Raw genomic sequence first — 16,281 nt, 5'->3', positions numbered from 1 at the left:
TGTTATTCATGTTTGACGGATGTTTTTACTTGAAAGGTTCACGAAAACCTTAAAGGACTTTGTGAGACAAAGAGAAAGGCCAGAAGTAAGCATGTCAAAGAGATGGTTGATGCAAGAGTCTCTTGTGTATATCTCAGAACATCTCTCTTGAATAGATCCTTCCATGCCACAATTTTGGAGTAATGAGTAGGATGATTGACTAATTACTAATGTAAAAGGAAGGCAACGAAGAATGGATGAAGCATTATGCCAAAAGGTGAATACATTCTGCATTCTAAATAGTTCTATATCATGGTGGAGAAGTGGATTGAGAGAAACAAGGATGCAATCAATAGACAAAAGGATGAGAGAAGAACTTTTAGAAGAGAAAGTAGACACTTGCCGTTTCCACCTGACTTAGAACCTCTCCCAAGTGTAATCAATATAGAATGGCTTCATAAGGCAATATCGATGGCATTAAAAAATGTAGAGATAGTCATAAGAGAAGAACAAGAGTATACACAAGGATGTGACCCTCAAGTAAGTATATCATTGATCTCTTTCTCATGCTTCAATTGTTATATACCTTGTTTAATGCACTATATTGAATACCATGATTTTGTTTAATGTTAGTACAAATTATACAATGTAATATGGTCACAGGGAAGGTACTTTTGCATGGAGCGTGTGGATTCTAAAAGTAACACATTTAATTGTGGTGTCATAACAGCTTTTGAGCAAGAAATTCGAGCTAGTAGACATGATACCAATGCCATAGAGGACCATCTTGAGTATTGAGAAACTATTCAAGATATTCTTGAGGTCGGGTTTAGAGCATTTGGCAATCTATTCATCTTTGATATCAAATGGTTTAAGGTGATATACAAAGGTACTCAATCAATTATGAAGAAACATTTAAATGGGTTTTTCCAAATTGATTCCACCAAGTTTTGGACCCGAGGGATTCACAAGACATATGGTATCATTCACAAGCCATATGGTATCACATGAGTGTAAGGAAGGGGTTTTTTTGGAAGGGGGGACTTAAGCTTATAAGTTAGGGGATAAGGGGGATTTATGGTGGTGGTGGGGAAGACAAGGGATTAGGAGAGAATAAGAGTAGGGGTTTCGTTTCTTCTTGTAGTTTACAATATGTGATCTAGTGGTGTAGTTTGAAAACTTGATTTAGGAGAGAATAAGAGTAGGGGTTTCGTTTCTTCTTGTAGTTTACAATATGTGATCTAGTGGTGTAGTTTGAAAACTTGATTTTACTACTCTTAAAAGCTAACCACACATGAAACAAATTTTGGAGAGTAAATGTAGGTCTTTGTGCTTATAGCACTTACATCCATGCTACTTACCATTAGGGGGCATTTGAACCTATTTTGGGCCTTTTGCTAATGAAAGTAATTAGCAACGAACCAATAGGAATAGAGGATTGTGCACATTTGGTCTCCTTTAAACATAGGGAGGGAGACTAGGCTGTAGGGAGGGGGACTAGGCTTTCAATACTAATAATTACACTTGTCTTTTTCAAAAATTAGGGGGGTTAGTGTAGGTATGGTCCCACCATTTTTGTGGCTCAAAAAATCCTTAAAATTTTAAAATTTTTGAGATTCCCCTAAAAGTCACTTTTCCCCCCAAAAACCCATCTCAAATTTCATTGTAGTCATAAATTTCATTTTCAAGTCTGCTTTCCCTCGTGAACATCCAAATTAAACTCTTGTTAACCTTCCTCCCTTCCTCTTCCATCTCTTTAATATCCATCAAGCCTAAAACCCTAATCTGCATAGCATCTTTGCGTTTTCTTTCTCTATCTCATTTGCCCAACCCTAATCTCACTGCAATTGATATGGCTGTACCACGAAGAAGACCAAAAGATGAGATTGAGGATCTCATTGTACAATAATAGGGAGGACGATGATGGTTCTTGGGTGAGAGAGGCATTTCGCAAGGGTGCTTAGGTTTTCCTGCAGCCTACTGCTATTGGTCTACACCGAGTTCGACGACCGACGAGATGTGATGGAGCTTCATTGGAAGGGTCATTTAGAGGGATTCAAAAAATCGAGCACTGGGGCCATTGTACAACATGTGTACACGGTGCACGAGACATACATCTTTGTAAACAAAATCAATTTCCATGCAATTGTAAGTATCATAGGGAAGGAAGGAGGCATGTGATATTACGATAGCTACATCTTTCATGTTTAATGATCTTATTTTTTGGGTTGCAAATATTTTTCCTTCCAAGTTGGCAGAGGAGCAACCATTACGAAGCCTTACCGGACATTGCACACATTGGTGAGGCATTGTTTTCTTGTAAAACCAATGCAGACCTTAAGGAAAATATCTTCTTTTACCGGCACTCCTATGTGGTGCCAATGCATGATGGTCAGTTGGGTAAGCTAGAGATCATCACATCTCCTCTCCTCTCTTCTGTTGAATGGCCAACTCCTGATGCTTGGATGGTTATGGTCATGAAATCAAAGATGCTTTGTGACATATATGATCTTTCAAGTTTGCAAAGCCATCTCGATTTGCTGTGGGCCTCAGTTGGGTATGTCCAATTCATCTTTCTGATAAGATGTTCAATCAATTTACTTTCTCACACACACTTACCATGTTTGTGTGCAAGAAAGTACTAGGTGATGACATGGTAACCTTGCTTGGAGAGAGAAGTGGAACATCGTAGAGGGGTAGCATAAGGATGATACATTCAAGTTGAAAACAGAAGAGTCTAGTGTTACATTTTGGTATCTTAAAGCTCGTGCTACCTTATACATTCGCTTTTATTACGAACGGTGGATGAAGAAAAATAGTAGTTGGGTCCCATTGTAAGCGGATGAACAAGTTGTTTTGCCTCTTGACATATGCATTAGGTTGCCCAATGGTGTGGTGTAAATTGTAAGTGCAAGCAGGCATTGGAGCCTCCTAAATATTAGGGAGCACCTCAATATCATGGGAAGTGGATACAAGTGGGGCACAGTTCAAGGTGAAGAATAGAAATATTTGAATGCCAATGGAGTCGAAGACCTTGGTAGATGCTAATTGGGAATATGATTGTATAAGCATGACTTAATAAGAAAGCTTTGGAGTTTTTTTATGAAGTCTATTTAGACTCCTGGGATTTTGTAAATTTACGTATGTAATTTATCAATGAAAAGTTTTGTCTTGTGATTGGTGTGTCTTTGTAAATTTTTACGTTGTTCTTTTAGAATTACAATATTTAAAGCTCTTTTTATGAAGCTGTTTAAGAGTTCTAATATTTTGCTTTAGAGATTTACTCGAGTCATGAGATGACAATTATGGCACAATATCTCAAAACCATTACAAACTCAAGTACAAATGTGTTTTGAGTAAAAAACATCACAAAATGAGAAGAGAATTTCTCAATCTTTACAAACAAGATTATAAAATTAGAAGAAAATTTACAATGATAAATAGGGAGGAGAATAAAGCTTTCTATTTGGTCTCCATCTCCTCTGGTTTTGCCTCCATGTCCCCCCTTTGTCTTCTCGGGTTTTGTGGCCTCCTTTGTCTCCATGTCCCCCTTTGTCTTCTTTGGTTTTGTGGCCTCCTTTGTCTGCATGTCCATATCCTTTGATTGTTTCTAGTTATTCTTACCAAGCAAACTTGAACTTGAGTTCCTTCTTAGTTTTCTTGCCAACACCCTTCTTGGCACCCACTTGAGGACCACTTTTCTTTGAGGTGCTTCCTGATTTAGTACCCTTGGTTTCTTTATGTGTGCCTTGTTGAGGAGCACCCTTGGTTTCTTTTTGTAGAGTTCCTTGCTTAAACATAAAATGCTTGTGGTGAATGTACATGCAATTTCTTCTTCTTAGATGGAGAGGCTTGCATTGGGGGTGGTGGAGAATCTGGATCATTCAAAGTAATTGAATTATTCAAAATAATATTGATAGCTCTTGCACGAACACTCCACAGCCAAATCTTGTGAGATTTAAGAGTATCAAATTAAGAAATTTTCTTAGATTTAAGAACCAAGAACTATAGAAAAAAAGTTAAAAAATTAAGTAAAGATTCATTGCAAAAATAGTGGGTTTTTTAACTTAACCTACACTGCTATCAATCTCGGTATATTTAGATAAGATATTTCCACACATTGGCTACTGGCTAATTTAGAAACTTATACTCTGCCTCCTTTTTCAAATTTGGATATTCATCTTTAATATCCGTAAGCTCTCTTACATGCCCTATTAAAAATCCAATTTGAATATAAGGAAAACTAAAGTATGAAGCTCAATATTCAAGTTATTAAAGAGAACTACTTACAATTTAATCTACCCATACATGCCAGTTAGCATGTTCATGAAAATAGCAGTCCTTCTCAGAAGATTAATAACACAAGCACTCTATTGTCCACTAGAAAAAAGTAAAAGAAATATTTACGAAAGCAAATATCGTATGTCAAATATTTAAACACATGGGAATCATCAGCAATTAGAGACGAACCTCTCTACATATGGCAAAACAACAAAGCAAATGTTCTTATTTCTCATTGGCTTGAAATAGGATGCCAGCTCGGAAGTCTTCTTCTTCATATCAATCAATGTAGCCAACACTAAGGGATTTCAAATGAATATTTTGTTGACTTGATTTGGAAGCAATTCCTTCATAAGTGCCCTATAAGAGTTTATAAAGGAATGAACAAAATAGAAAATATTCTTACATTATTACCATATGTGAAAATATACATATGTGAAAAATGTAGTCATACCTTAAACACATGAGAACAACACTGTCATTGATCTCCTTATCCTTCTCTACAAGCATATAAATGTCCCCAAGTGCCATATAGAGATAGCCTTCCTCCACTGTCCAACATTGCAGATTAGCTACCCTGGTACTTGGGCAAGCCTCTGAGAATTGGCCTTCTCAAACTGCACAAGGGTCTCTAAGCTATCATGCACATGTGAGACCTTTTCCTTCACCTCATACTCCTTTTCCTTCACCTTCTCTCCTCCTCCCCAAAACTCTTATCATCTGGCTTAGATTTCCAAACCAACTTTCTTTTCTTCTTCTTCTTGGGAGGGAAAGTAACTTCTTCAACTTTAATATTATCTGCCTTTGATTTCCTTTTCACTGCTAGGGGAATTGCAAGGATATCAAAGGCTTTCTTATCCCTCATTGGCAAGGCATGAAGAAATTTTTCAAACTTGTACCTCACCCTGCTAACAAGTGTCAGGTCTCTGTCCATCAAAGTGGCTCTTCTTGCATGGGCAGTACATATGAAGCTATCAATCATGAAGTCTATAAGAAAGTCTTCACAAGATTCTTGAAGACATGTCAGTGCACTGCTCTGCCATCTATAATGTCCTTGCCCTTTGATTACTGTCACTTACTGTTCTTACAATTCTCAAGAATGGTGCCCTAGGGATGAGCAGATGTGTAGCCTCTTGTGCTTGCCTTATCTTAGTAAATAATTTCTTTCGTCTGTGGAGGACAATTCTTCCCTTAGATAAATTGGTTCTACCCTTTACTTGTTTCTTCTCTAATGGTTGCTTAGAAGTTGTTACCTTTGGCTCTTTCTTTGGCACTGAATCTTGCTCTTTGGGAAGGGAGGGATCTGGGTAAACTATCCTCATAGTTTTCTTTGTATAAGCCATCTAGTACTGTGAGGAAGCAAGAATCCATCCAGGGAGCGACTACACTTGCATCGTGGAAGGAATCAAGAGAGAAGGCAATGAGCCGGTGCTGTCCACCAATGCGATAAGGAGGATTAGTGCCTAACGAAATTAAGCACTCACGCCGTTCAAGGAGGAGGGCGAGAAGGTGTTGTCCACGGTGCGATAAGGTTTATTCGAGCAGCCTGACGAAAGGGACTACTCGTGCCGTAGAGGGAGGAGGTCCAGAAGCCACTATCCACGATGCGATAAGGATTATCAGAGCCTGACGGAAGGTTCTACTCGTGCCGTAGAGGGAGGATTGCAGATGCTGCGAAAAAAGTTCGAAAATAATCACTTAAAAAATACTCACGCCATCAATGGTACCCAACAAAAAAACTTAAACATTTTCTCCTTTTTATAGAATGCGATATCATCATTGCGAGGATGACATAAGCCCTACATGTGGCTCTCTGATGATGATATCAGCCCTACACGTGGCACAACGACACATTTCGATGACATCAGTCCTTCACTTCCATTGTACATGTATGATGTTATCCCTAATAATATCTATATATAGTCATGCCTTATTTAAATTTAAATCTTTTTATTTTGGTCCTCCTTCCTCCTGCTGTAGATTGTTTTCGTTGCCCCTTCCTCCACTTGATAGTGCTTTCTTCATCCTCGTGCTATGGATTGGCTTCCTTCCCCCTTCACTCGCGCCTTCAGTTCACTATGCGATAGGCAATTCTGCTTCTTGTTAGTTGTTCATCTCGCATCGTGGCTAGCAATTCGAGCATGGAGCAGGTGGTTCACTGCTACGATCCTTTGGAAGATTTAGAGACACTTGAAGAGGTAACAGATGAGCCTAGTGCCAAAGAAAACCTATTTGATTTATTAAGGAGATTTGGGCATGATGAACGTCTTCTAGATGTTGAGCCTATATTCAATGTGCCCTTTAATTTAGAACAAATTGTTAAGGACATGGCAAGCTCTATGTTAGGGAAAGAGTGGGAGGCAAATAGTAAATTGGTTAGTACAGAAATTATAAATGAGAGATCATCACAATATGTTCACATGTCTAGCTTTGCCCTCTCCTCATCTGAAAAGAAGAACATTTCAAGAAGGTGGGATGCCTATTCAGAAGATAAGAGGATAAAGATTTGTCTTGCACACTGCTCTCTGCACAAGAAAAAGTGCAAAGTTCTTAAGTACTACTTTAGATTTGTTGCTTATCTATTTCTTCATGCAGGCAAACAAGAGTACACAAAGGATGAACTGGAAGTTCAGAAGGGTCAAAAGGTTTCACAAGCTTCATTTGTCACATAGATTGAATCTGATGATGAGGTTATGGACCTAGTTTTTGGTGATAAGGAGAGCCTTCTAAGTAGCATAGGGTTTGATGTGACAGAGTTTAAGGCATCCACTGTTATTGATGAGAGATCATCTGTGCATGGAGAACACTTGAAATCAAACTTCGTCCTCCCTAGGCTGCCCTCCTTTCTTATAAATGGCAAGAATTTTATTCTTCTCTCCCACATGCAGAAGCTTTATAATTTAAGGGAGGATTATTTCCTTGCAATTATACAGATGGTTGTGAAGTTGCCAGGGGTATACTCGATGTGGAAAATGAACATAAAGAGGAGTTCTTGAAGTTGGACACTGAGGAGATAGAGAACTTCATTGAAGCCCCTAGAGCCATGTCATTGTGCTTTGAAAAAGCCAAGGAGACTGAATCTTCTCTTTCCATAGAGCTAGAATTTTAAAGTCTTCAAGAGGAGTTAGGAATTATTGAAATTGGAAGAGAGCCCTTGCCCACCCTTGATCAAGGAAATGAAGAAGGCTCCATCAACCTTGGGATGCATCCAAGCTAGAAGAGGATGAGAACCAGAAGGTAATTTTTTTATTCTTGAGTGAGTGAATTTATGTGATTTATGGTATTGACTGAATTTATGTGAAAGCTGAATTCTTTGTTTAATGTAGATTGAGTTTGTTTAAAGTTTTTGCGTTATAGAGGAAAAATGCCTAATGAAGAGGAAGAGCAAGTAGAGAAGAGACTCAAGAGCAGTTAATTATCTTGTCATTGTAAATATTTTGTTATATCTTTTATGTAATGAAATAATACGATTAAGTTTTAATTACAAGTTTGTGTTAAGCAAAAATGTTTACAACACTTCAAAATATTATAAATTTTGAATACAAAATTTCATTACACTAAATCCAACTTCTTCCTTCTCGTCTTCTTGATGATCTCCATGCCGTATGACCTGTTGGTCATGTGCCAGCTTTCCACTTAAGCGATCTCCTCATTTTGGCTTGATTTCATGCTGCCTTTGCTAAATCACTCGTAGCTTAATTTTATTTTTATTGTCTAGCCCTAAGAAAGTCACTTTTTGGAATTATGCTGCCGGAAAAGCTTTGCAGATACTCAAGATATATTGCAAGTGCTAATTCTTAATTGTGTCAGATGTGACAGTTATGATTTTTATGATCAGAGCATTCCATACTTGGATGCATGGAAGTGGCAGAAAGCTATGGTAGAGCGCAGCAATACAAAAGGGACATGATGTAGATGATGCGGTAATCATATTGCAACATCCTCCAGTGTATATTATGGGGACCCGCAGCTCCGAGAAGAATTTATTGTTCGATAAAGACCACCCTCCGTGCGATCTTTACTGCGGAGGGGAAGTTACTTACCATGGTCCTGGCCAGGTCCGTTATTATCTCCTCCACACCATGGCAATTTCTTATGCTTTCAAAGTTGGTTGGTGCCATGCTGGACACCGAGTCTTTTTGTGCAGATCATCTTGAATTGTTCATATCAGTAGGCTTGGTGGTGATCGATGATAGAACTGCAGTCACATGTATGCTTTGTTCATTATGATTATTGGGTTTGCAGCTGGTTATGTACCCTATATTGAACTTACGGCATCATCGAATGGACCTTCATTGTTGGTATCTTAGATCGCTGGAGGAAGTAGTCATTCGAGCTCTTCAGACTGCATGTGCCATTGAAGCCACACGCATTGAAGGACTTACGGGTGTCTGGGTTGGTAAGCTAGCACCTTTGTGTATGCACCTTTTTGTGAGTGTTGATTGGTGATTGAGTAGATTTTGTTGAGGTCATTAGTGTGAATTCACCTACTTGCTGATAATGTAGGAGACAAGAAAGTTGCGGTGATTGGAGTCAGGGTTTCACGCTGGATAACCTACCATGGGCTGGCCCTCAATGTGACCACCAATTTGTCTCCTTTCAAAAGTATATAGTCCCCTGTGGCATCAGCAGTCGGCCAGTTGGAAGTGTGTTTGAGATCCTTCAAAGGCAGGCTCTTTCGCAGCCAATTGAAGCCGAATCAGATGTTCTAGTGCGGGGAAGTTCTGAACTTGATCAGGACAATCTGCTAGATTTGCTACATCAAAGACTTCTTGCAGAATTTTCAGAGGTTTCTGGGATGGATTTATTGAACGCATGCCAAGACATCTCCATTTTAAGCGCAGGTTCTCATATGTAACCATCTCTTTTATGGTCATAACCATGGTGCACTCTTATCATCGTCAAGAACCAAGGTGCTGAATATTCATTATCAAAGTATGATCTTGTCTATAAGCTTCTGCATGTTACAATAGTATCAGAGCTCTAGCTTTTGGTGAAGAGATTCAGCCAAAAAAAGGGATTTTTTTTTCACTTGTATGGTTGGTTTTTAGATGCCGGTAGCAAGGGAACAAATGTTGAAGTGCAAGGCTTTGATACAAGCCGTGGAAAAGCAGATACCTCTTCAAGATACCTCGGCACCCATTCCCACCTTCTCTCCTCTGCTAGTTATCACCGAGATCCCTTTCGAAATCTCTGCTCTAGCTACCTCGATTGCGGAGTTACCAAAGTAGTCCCGTGCTTTATAGGCACGGGAGTTAGAGGTTTGGGCGAAAGCAGTGGCTTGCACTACCTGTCAAATCCCCACGGATCTCCTCGTGATTGTTCTTGGTGTACGAAACTCAAATCCTACAAACAAACGAATAAACAAACAAGGGGGTGTAGGCCTGACTCACCTCCCAACCATGACAGTCGTGGACAAGCCCACCACTTGGCTGTTCCCACCACCGAGCCACGAGCTGAGCTAACAAGGTTGATGTACCGACCAATCTCCTCCTCGCGACGTCCCATACCACCACGAAGTTGCCCTCGCGGGCCTCGAGATTGCTGCCGGCCTTGGCTGCATAAAGCAGGTGCACGTCTGCACTAGATCCAGGCTCCAAGACCATAGAGCTCTCACAAACTCGCGAGACTCTCTATATCTCAATAACTAACCTTGCCACCCTTTTATAGGCTCTTGGTCGGTCATCGGCGTCCACACTTGGGCACCTGTCCGTCCATACTTGGGTTGTGCCCGCCCGTTAGTATATCCCTAACTCAGCTCGTCATTTAGCCTGCCTAGCTCCAAGCTTCCCCAAGCCTCGAAACTAGTCTTGCGTGCGTGTAGCACAAGGTAGATACACACTGTGAACATGACATACTGCCCTTCCTCTAAGAGCTCACTCTTGGATTCACTAAAAAACCAGGGTAATCTCTCTGAAAAGTAGTCAATGTCTCCCATGTAGCGTCCTCCTCAACACGATCCTTCCACTTGATCTTGTATTCCATGATAAGCATATTACACAATTTTCTTTCACGAAATCCAAGAATCTTTTCAGGTTCGTGCGGAACAAATGTCATGTCTTCGACATCTATAATTTCTTGAGGAGTAACTAACTAATCTGTTCCACCCAATACTTCCTTAAGTCTACTGACATGAAATACAGGATGAACTTTCACATAAGAAGGCAAATCCAATTCATATGCAACTGAACCAATCCGTCGTGTAATACGAAATGGTCCACAGTATCTAGGAGATAATTTTGGAGATCGACATGTCCGTAAAGTCTCGGAATCTTTCGGAACTCGCAAATACACCATCGTTTCTTTAGAGAACTCTCTGGGTGAACGATGTCTATTAGAATAAAACTTGTCTCGGTCTTGAGCACTTCTAATAGATTCCTTCGCAACTTGTAACATTTCTTGCATATCTTGCAAAAAATTACGTGCTGCATCATGCTGAAGTCCTGAGAATCCTACTGTAACAGGTGATCTTGGTTGAAAACCATACATAAGCATGAAAGGACTGAACCCTATACTCGTATGCTTAGTACTGTTATATGCAAATTCTAACATAAGAAGATAATCCTCCCATGAACTCTCACTCTTTCAGTCTGGCCATCAGATTGAGGATGATTAGAGGAACTCAAATTCAAAGTTGTTTCCAACTTCTCAAAAACAAGTTTCCAAAAATCACTCGTAAACTTAGAGTCCCTATCACTGACTATGTCCTGCGGTAATGCGTACAGTCTAAACAATTGCTCGATAAACCGTGCTAATTGCGTAGCTATAATAGTCTTCCGGGTCGGTAAAAATCTAGCCATTTTTGTCAAGCGATCTACCACAACCCAAATAGAATCGTGGCCTTGATGTGTTCTTGGCAATCCGGTAATAAAATCCATGGAAATACTCTCCCATTTATTACCTGGGATTTGCAAAGGATGCAACAACCCAGCCTGTCTATAGCGTTCAGCTTTATTTGCCTGAGAAATTTGACACTTGAGAACATAATCTTCTACATACCCTTTCATCTTTGGTCGATAAAAAGTGTGTTTCACTAATGATAGTGTCCTGTGTACCCCAGGGTGTTCAGCAGAAGGGGCATCGTGACACTCCTTAAGAATCTTAGACCTAATGTCCGAGATCTGTGGTACACAAATTTTGTCATTACGGAATAGTAAACCGTTCAGAATCATCCATTGGCCTCCTGCAGCCTGAATGGTAGACTACTCAGTCATCGAGTCTTGGTCAATCAATGAGCTCCCGTCCTGGATCTTCTGCCAAAATGGACCAAAATAACTATCAGTCCTGCAAAGCCCTCTCAATGACTGAAATAAGTCAGTAGAAATCTCGATGAGCAACAAAGAATTCACCTCTCTAATTTGACTAAGCGCATCTGCAACACTATTCATGGACCCTTTCTGATAACGGATCTCAAAATCAAAATCTTGCATTAACTCCGCCCAACGAGCTTTCCTTCCTCTCAAATCATCCGCATCACACACATACTTGATTGACTGATGATCAGTTCAATACCACAAACTTGGAGCCATATAAATAATGTCTCCAAACCTTGAGAGCATGAATCACATCATAAAGCTCCTTCTCAAGGGTTGGCCAATGAGATTGAGTGTCATCTAGCCTTTTACTTTCAAAAGCAACCGGTCTACCATCTTGAAATAGAGCAGCCCCGATAGCATAGTCACTGGCATCAGTTTCAAGAACATAAGGCTGACTAGGATCAGGTAATGCTAAGATAGGTGCTTCCTTGACTTTATCTTTCAAAAGTTTGAAGGCCATATCCAAATCGTTATTCCAAGTGATAGGCTGATTTGACTTACGTCCACGACCTTTCAATCATCAGAAGTGTGAGTTGAGAGTACTCCCGTATAGATTTTCGAAGAAAAACAACAAAACCAAGAAAAGAACAAAGTTGTTTCACTGTTCGCGGTACAGGTTAGTCCAGAACCTTCTGAACTCGGTCATAGTCAATGCTCAATCCTTCTCTAGTGATCTTGTGTCCCAAGTAAATGATGTCGGTCATAAAGAACTCACATTTACTTAACTTTGCATATAGTCGATTCTGTCTTAAAATAGATAAGACAATCGTAAGGTGTCTGACATGATCCTCAAGAGTACGACTATATGTCAAAATATCATCCAGGAACACCACAACAAATTTCCCCAAATGTTCACGAAAAAGATCATCCAGGAACACCACAACAAATTTCCCCAAAGATCATTTGCTGGAAAGTGACTGGAGCATTGGTTAACCCAAAAGGTAATACGACAAACTCGTAATGGCCATACCTAGTCCGAAAGGTGGTTCTTTCGACATGCCTTTCATAAATACGTATCTGGTGATAGCCAGTACATAAATCTATCTTTGTAAAATATTTCGCTCCTGCTAACCGGTCAATCAGGTCATCTGATCTAGAGAGAGGATAACGGTTCTTAATGGTCAACTTGTTCAATCTCTTGTAATCTATACACATTCTCCAGGTGTTGTCCTTCTTTCTCCTAAGCAACACAGGTGCACCCCAAGGTGATTTACTTGGACGGATCTGGCCCATCCTCAAATAATCTTCGAGTTGTTTAGCCAACTCATCTTCCTCAGCTTGGCTCATCCTATAAGGTGGAATACTGATAGGATGAGCACCAAAGCTCAAGTCAACACGATGATCTACTGCCCGTTCAGGTGGTAAACCCAATGGCAGTTCCTTAGGAAATACATCTTGAAACGAATCAAGTATCTTCTGTAATTCTTTGCTTTCAAACACACTTAATTCATTGACATCCATGGAAGGTATGAGAAATGAAGAAAGTGGAATCAATACACAATGGAAAGCGGTATACAAAGAAGTATCCATTATATTTCCAAAATCAATTGTATTTACAAGAGGTCCCTGAGAGGGATGAATACAATCACCTAAAATATTATACTTGGTGTGCCTATGCTGAAAAGAAAAACTATGACTAGACCAATCTATCTGGACTTGAAGAGTCTTAAACCACTCAATCCCTAATAACAAGTCTACATTTTCTAGATGCATAACATAGCATTCCAGAGTGTTTTTGTAGTCCTGAATCTGGATTGGAAACATCTCCACCTTTCGATCCCATACTTGCCTTCCCGCAGGTAGGCGTACCTCATAGGTATGATCGCTGGGTGTCGTATCAAGACTCAATTTCTGCACAAGTTTGTAGTTAACAAAGTTGTGTTAGCTGCCAGGGTCTAGAAGAATGTGAACCTTATGGCCATTCACTGCTCCATAAACTTGGAGAAGATCATGCAAGCTAAACCGCCTGGCCTAGGCGCCTACGTGGGCCTGGCCTGGGTGCCTGCCCGCCTGGCCTAGGCGCCTACGTGGGCCTGGCTGCCTGCCCGCCTGGCCTAGGCGCCTACGTGGGCCTGGTTGCCTGCCCGCCTGGCCTAGGCGCCTACGTGGGCCTGGCTGCCTGCCCGCCTGGCCTAGGTGCCTACGTGGGCCTGGTTACCTAGCCACCTAGCTATGCAAACCTTAGGCGCCTTCAATATTTAGGCACCTGTAGTAGCCGTTGCTAGCCCATCGCCTGCAACACCCGCCAGTGCACAAACCCGCCAGCGCCTCCTTCTCACAACGTGTTCTCTCTCTCACTCATTCAACGAAAAGCAACATGCTTTTTTTGTTTTCTCTTTCTACGTTCATGCGACTGCAGAAACCAGTCTCTCCTCTTCTTTGCAAAGCAAATGACCCTACCATCTACCATCCCCATCAACATGGGTTTCTTTGATGAAGAAAAACACATACTATTTTTGAAAACAACAGTATGCACAGAAAAAAATAGGAAGCTTTTTAACACATACCTTTCTTCGACCTCATCTTCTCTACCTACCGACTTGCTCGTTCATGAGGTATGCTCTGATACCACTGTCAATACCCCACGGATCTCCTCGTGATCATTCCTGGTACGAAACTCAAATCCTGCAAACAAACGAATAAACAAACAAGGGCGTGCAGGCCTGACTCACCTCCCAACCATGACAGCTGTGGACAAGCCGACAGTCTTGGCTATCCCCACCGAGCCACGAGCTGAGCTAACTAGGTTGACGTACCAACCAATCTCCTCCTCGCGACGTCCCATACCGCCACGAAGCCCTCGCGGGCTCGAGATTGCTATCGGCCTTGGCTGCATAAAGCAGGTGCACGTCTGCACACTAGATCCAAGCTCCAAGACCATAGAGCTCTCACAAACTTGCGAGACTCTCTATATCTCAATAACTAACCTTGGCCACCCTTTTATAGGCTCTTGGCCGGTCATCGGGCGTCCACACTTGGGCGCCTGCTCGTTCATACTTGGGTGCCCGCCTGTTAGTATATCCCTAACTCAGCTCGTCAATCAGCCTGCCTAGCTCCAAGCTTCCCCAAGCCTCGAAACTAGTCTTGCGTTCATGTAGCACATGGTAGATACATATTGTGCACATGACACTTCCTCACAGGAGGAACAAAGACAACACGTGGAGCATGAGCGTAGCTCTCAATGCAAGGAAGGTACCGACAACTTCCTCGACTCATCTTCATGAAAGGGTGAATTTTAGTAAGTATAATGATAAACTCAACCCCACAACTCTGTACTCATGGATTCATCAGTTTGAGGCTTATTTTGCTATTGGTAGGAAGTCAAATGTGGAAAAAGTTGTGTTAGCTAGTAGCTACATAGAAGGGGAAGCTATCTCTTGGTGGAAAAAGTTGTGTTAGCTAGCAGCTACATAGAAAGGGAAGCTATCTCTTGGTGGATGCATTGGGCCCAGGCAAATTCCCACTTTGGTGTTGCTGGCTATGAATGGGACCACTTTGTCCTCACGGACCTCAAGAAGCGGTTTCTACCGCCTCACTATCTTGAGCGGCTTGAGGATGAGTTCCAAGGATTGCGCTAGAATGTGCAACCAGTCCTCCAATTCACCAATAAAGTCACTCACCTAGCTTTACAATTGTAAAAATCACAAGAGGATGAGAAAGGTCAATACCTATACGTTTAGATACGGAAATCCAATGGGATGTGCATATGTTTGAGCCACAGAATTTGATCGGGACTTTCGCTTGCGCAAAGTGCTGAGATGAAATACAACGGTGGAAAACTAAAGACCTCCCATCCTAGTCCATAGTGGCCAAGGCAGCTAGCTGCCAATGGCAAGGGCCAGAACTAGACCCAATCAGGGTTTACCTTGGCTCCAAGAACTTGAACAATTCACTGCTCATCTTGTTCCATTGCTTCTTCTCTTGTACATTTTTAGCTTTCAGAGCACCTTTGGCATCCTTGAAGTCCCTTTTTGGTGGTTGTCCACCTTTTTGCATGCTAAAACCAGCTTTGTCCTTCCCTTTCCCCATGCTTAGGTCAATCTTTGATTGCACCCATTTGACATTGAGTTGCTCGGAGGCCATTTGATATTGAGTTGCTCGGAGGCCAAAGTTGAATTTATGAGCCGCTACAAAGTTTGATTGGGACAGATTTTAAGTGCATCTTGAAAGATGGTTTGAAGCCTCAACTCAAACTTTCTCTTCTTTTTCTCTTCATCAATCTTCATAAAGGGAATCACTTCCAATAGTACCTATCAAAAGTTTATACATAAGAATTGATTGATTTCTTCCTTTGTGTGGCCCAACCAATCCCACTTTTGGTGTACATTCTTTGCAAAATTAGGAGGCAAAAATTGAGCATAAAATTTTCTTTTGAATTCAGCCCATGTAGCAGTGGTGTTGACGGAAAGCTTCTCGGCCAACAACCGATGTGCAAAAGTCCCTTTGTAATACATGCCAACAACACTTTGATCCTTTGGTGAACTCTCCCTCATGCAAGGCAATCTGAAACTGGGAAATGAAAGATAAAGCATTGGTGGAGTCATACTCGCCATGGTAGTTCTCAAATTTTATAGATTGGTCTACTACCTTGAACTCTTTGGTCCTCTTACTACTGTGACACACATCCTCCCCACAAATGTCGGCTCTCCTCTTGCTTTTATCTGCATGAGGAACATAGTGCTTTAGTTCCTTCCTTGTAGGAGCT

General features: G+C 41.1%; 1 pseudogene; it reads left to right on the top strand.

The window, feature by feature from the left end:
• Positions 1 to 450: 450 nt before the first annotated feature.
• Positions 451 to 15,154, top strand: LOC147632599 (octanoyltransferase LIP2p2, chloroplastic-like; annotated as a pseudogene).
• The last annotated feature ends 1,127 nt before the right edge of the window (positions 15,155 to 16,281 follow it).

This window comes from Cibotium barometz, chromosome 13 (assembly GCF_041138505.1).
Source record: "Cibotium barometz isolate CiBa-2024 chromosome 13, ASM4113850v1, whole genome shotgun sequence".
In the NCBI taxonomy this organism is placed as follows: Eukaryota; Viridiplantae; Streptophyta; class Polypodiopsida; order Cyatheales; family Cibotiaceae; genus Cibotium; species Cibotium barometz.
Note: the sequence above shows the minus strand (reverse complement) of the source record. Positions and strands in the feature narration are given on the sequence as shown.